Consider the following 5,038-nt stretch of genomic DNA (forward strand, 5'->3'; position numbering starts at 1 on the left):
GAGGACGGCAGGTCTCGGCGATGGGGAGGCAGAGGAGGCCAGATCCGGCGAGGGGAGGCCGGATCCGGGCATCGGGGTTCCGTTCCCGGCGGTTTCCGGCCGGTCCGGGCGAAGACGGTGCCGGCGGCGAGATCTCCATGGCGGCGGCAACTGCACAGAGAGAGAGGGAGGCGAGGAGATGAGGAAGAGAGGAAGGAGAGGGAAAGAGGAGATGGGGCGCAGGGTCTGGCCTGCTGGAGGACTCCGGCGGTGGCGAGAGGCGGCGACGCTCGGGATCTCTCTCGATCCCATCGAGCAGAGCTGCGGGGCCGGGAGGCGAGCAGGGCGCGGGTTGACGGCGGCTTCGCGCGGGCTCGTCCCGGCCCGGATCTGGCCTGGGCGGGCTTGCGATGGGCTCCGGCGGGCCCTGCGGGAGGAGGAGGGCGGAAGGGGCGACGTGGCCAGCTCCGGTTGGAGGGGAGCGACGCTAGGTGGCGGCGTGACCACTCAGGCGGCGCCACATGGCGAGGAAGAGGAGGACGGCGGCGGATCCGAGGAGGAGGCGGCGGCTGGAAGGTGGCTGGTGGTGGCTGCGGGTTGGGGGCACGGAAAAAGAGGAGGGGGGGGGGTAGGATTCTAGATTAGGAAGGACTAGCCTTCCTTATATGGGCAGGGTTAGTGTTAGGGGGGTTTTGGAGGGGTTTCGGACCCTCGGATCTCGATCTGGCGGTCCGGAGCGGAGGGGATTTTAGGTGGGCTGTGACGAGAGGGTCTGGACTGAGGGGAGAGAAGAGAGGTGCCGCCTGGCGGCAGTTTCGAAAGCCGAAATGTCCGACGAAGGTACCGACAATGGTACCGCTATACATTTAACGGTTGGGCTATCAAACGAGCTCCGAATGCGACGAAACTTGGCAGGCGGTCTGTCTACACTATAATAAGACCGCATGACAAGTTGCAACCCATTCCGAGAACATTTTTATGCCACTTATAAAATAATATTTCGGAGGTGCCGCGGGCGCGTGCGAGTGTGGTCGGGCTCAGAACGGACAACGGAGAGAACCGACGGAACACGAATGGATGCAAGTTTTGAAAAACATGCATATGAAATGCAGATGATGACATGAGATGAGATGCATAACAAGAACAAAAAGCAAAACAACAGATAAAACCCAACCACGGAGGAAATATCATATCGCATCTCCGGAAAAGGCAAGAGTTGGAGTTACGAATATGGAAAGTTGTATCCGGGGCGTTACACTTGGAGTCTGACCGATCATGATAGTTCGGCTATCCGGACACCCCCTAGTCCGGAACTCCCTCAGTAGCCCCCAAACCAGGCTTCAATGACGACGAGCCCGACGCGCATGTTGTCTTCGGCGTTGCAAGGCGGGTTCTCCCTCAAACTTCATGTTCCTGTCGAATAGTGTCCGGCTTCCTTATAAATGTTGCACTCCTTGGCTTCTACGCCCAATAATGGCCTTCTTCCATGTGTCGTATGAATGCGAAAAGCTAGGGTATTTTTACATTCTTCCCCTTAGCTGTGCGAACGAGCCGCCTATAAGAGAGGCGAGGATCTAGATCCAGCTCACACCATCCTCCTTCCGCAAGTACTCATCGAAGCGCCTCTGACAAAAATCCATTCTACCATGGATAGTCGACACGACTCCTCCTCTCGCGCTCCCAGCCCTAAGCCAGGAGATTGGGGGAGATGCTCAGTCCCACACAGCGAGCTAGTGGCGCTCCAAACCGAGGGATATCTTCCCCCGGCCTTCATGGTTCCGGTTCGAGCCGGACTGGCCACCTTCCGGGGTGGAAAGCAGGCGGAGAGCGTTCCCAACCCCTCCAAAGGAGAGCGGGTATGCTTTGTCCCTTATTTAATAAGGGGACTCAGATTTCCCATACATCCGTTTCTCCGGGGGCTCCTGGAGTTCTACGGACTCCAGCTCCACCACCTTACACCTGCCTCCATTTTGCACATCGCGGGCTTTGTAGCTCTTTGCGAACTATTCTTGGGCATCGAGCCCCATTTCGCACTGTGGAAGAGATTGTTTTGCCTCGTACCCCGTTCTCACGAGGGGTCGTTATATCAAGCGGGCGGAGCCGAAATATTGCGCATCGCCAGGACCGGATATCCATCCGGTACCCCGAAGAAGGCGTCCGAAGACTGGCCTTCGGAATGGTTCTATATGGAGGACGCCCCTCTGCCGGATCCAGTTTGGATCGGCCTCCCAGAGTTTAGCAATGCTCCCTTGAAGAAACGCTTGAGTTGGCGCCCACGGAGCCCTCAACTGGAGGATGATGGGAGCGTCCATTATCTGATGGGCCGGATTAGGTTACTGGCCCACTCTGGATTGACCATGATTGGAATCATGGCCACGTGCATTATGCGGGGGGTGCAGCCGCTCCAATATAGGGGCCACCCCATGTGGGACTTCAACGGGGAGAACGATGCCACCCGTCATGGCCACAAGGGGCCAGGATCGGCCGCGGATCTGGTGAAGATCCTGTCCGGCTTGTACAAGGGGGAGAAGGAGGATTTTCTTCAGACGAGCCCCTTGAATGGGTTCTCCATGAATAACCCTCGGAGCTGGGTAAGCGAACGTTTATTCATCCAACCCGTTCTTTCGAAGTTAAATGCCTTATTTTATGACTTTGACGCAGGAACTGCGTCGGAATGTGGAGGGCATACACAGTCCGACTCCACAACCCGGGGATCCGGGAAGATCCCTTGATCCGGCCTCCGAAGAGGATCCAGACATTAAGGTGGATTTAATTGACGGGGTGTTCCACCAGCTCAGCATAGACAATGCTTTAGTCGCCATTACGGCTGACTACCCCGGTTTGTGTCCGGCTTCCCAGGTGAGTACGACCGAAGTCCTGACACCGTTACTTCTTTAATGCTTATTTCTGACCACCGTGCACCAATGGTGCTCGGTAGGGGGTGCCTTCACGGCAGGAAGCCGAGCCTGCGGCGACTGACCAAACGAGGTTAGTTCGGCCCAGCAGGCGGAAGAGGAGTGCGGCGCGAATCGAAATGTCGCCGCAAAGGTACGGTGCACCATTGTCCTTTAAGGGAAAGACCCATGGGAGGCATATTAATGCTCATGATTCTTCCAGGAGAAAAAGCGCTCGCCGGACTGAGTCCGGAGAGGGTGCCCACCAGGCCTCCGCCAGCCAGGCTCCAATGCCTGGTCCGGAAGGGGAGGCGAGCGCAAGGCGCGAGCCGGACGCTCCTTCGACTGAGGATGCCGACAGGTTGTCCGCCACCAGGTCTGAGGTGGAGAGCGCCATGAATCATAGGCGCCGTCGGACAGTTCTTCGTGATGCGTGTTTCTCCCCTAAGGCGTTAAATGCCTTTAATGCGGGAGACGCGCACCTCCGTGCCACTCAAGATGGTTTAACCAAAGCCACGGAGCAGTATGTGAAGGACATACGGGTAATTAATTTTAATAGTTATATATGCCAGTAGCCCCCGAGACTTAAAATAGTTAGAATAACTGATTTAAGGATCATTTATTATGCAGGATCTTACGGAGAAGAATACTCACCTGTCCCAGGAGCTTCAAGAGTGCAAGGCCCAACTTGAGGCCGCACTAGCCGCCACAGGGGGAGCCACAGAGACCCCCGCTGGTAATACGTTCTTCGAAAAGATAAGTAGTTAACAAAATGTGGCGTGTGCATAAATCTGACAATAATATTGCAGAGGGCGCCAGACTAGATCTGGACAAGCAACAGCTACTGCGTCAGCTAAAGGCCGGCGAGAGGGTGCTTATGAAGGTGCAGCAGGAGAGGAACAAGCTCCAGGATGCGCACACCCAGCTAGGAGAAGAGCTGAAAGGTGTACGGGCCCAGCTGTCTGGCTCCGTGAAGGAGAATCAGCGGCTTCGTCGCGGCATTTATAGTAAGTGCTTGAGCAAATTCCTTTGAAAAGAAGAATTCAGCGAGGAAGTCGATTGACAGAAATGTGTCTTTAGGTGTGCTCACAGGTCACCCTGCGCAGGAAATGCCCGGTTCAACGGGTGACCAACTTCCCGAGCTGGTGCAACTGCTCGAACGTGTTCAGCAGGCGATGAGTGGCGTCGTTCAGGCCTTATGGCCTTCCATCTCCCTACCTGAGGGCCTTGGAGGGCTTGCCGAGAAGCTTCAGGGAGTACTGCGACGCCTCCGTCTGTGGAAGATATCGGCCTGCCGTCAAGGTGCCAGGGAGGCCTGGGCCATGGTGAAGACGCGGTACCCGAAGGCTGACCCAAACCACATGGCCGAGGTTGGACCTGTGGGGCCTGATGGGAAGGAGATCCCTGTGAGCTTGATGTACGGCCAGGTAGAGCTGGCCGTGAAATATTCCCAACAGGACTGTAAATTAGACAGCCTGTTAGATGGGATTGAAGAGGAGTACAATCAGTCAGTTTGACTATGTAATTTAAAATGACATGTAAAATGCCTTCTAGCCGGATTGTAGATCGTTTGTCTTTGCGAACCTTTTCGCTTCAACCTCGGGACCCAACAGTCCGGAGTGTGTCCGAATACCCTTACGGTTATAAAAGAACCGGGGCATGCATGGAGACAAGGCGTAGGGGTCATGATTGCTTTATGAGACAAGTGCCCAACTAGCTATGTTATATTACATGGTTAGTAAGAAACATCTTCTAGGGAGAATAGTTCCGTTAAGGGTTCCTTTCCCTGGGAGGCATGCCCTAAAGTGCATGTCCGGGCTGCGAAAATAGCAGAAAAAGCATCTGGGGGCAGATAAGTAAGTAAGTAATAAATCATCTTTCAAGTCACCGACCGAATATTCTCTTAAGAACGCTAGCTTTCGGCTTCACCCAGTCTGAGGTACACATCCGGCTAACCCGGCAGTAACAATCGCAGAGGTGATCCCTTTACCTCCTAGCCGAACAATCGGGAACGTAGGGGTAAGCACAGGAGCCAGGCAAGCCAGCTTGGCCAAAACTTAAGTCATATCGATGCATATAATGGTGAATAAAAGGTACATGCGGAAGTATAACACATGTGTTGGGCATGAAGCCCGTATAAATAAGCTTCTGTTAAAGAAGCCCCC

The sequence above is a fragment of the Triticum dicoccoides genome, chromosome 3B (genome assembly GCF_002162155.2).
Source record: "Triticum dicoccoides isolate Atlit2015 ecotype Zavitan chromosome 3B, WEW_v2.0, whole genome shotgun sequence".
Lineage (NCBI taxonomy): Eukaryota > Viridiplantae > Streptophyta > Magnoliopsida > Poales > Poaceae > Triticum > Triticum dicoccoides.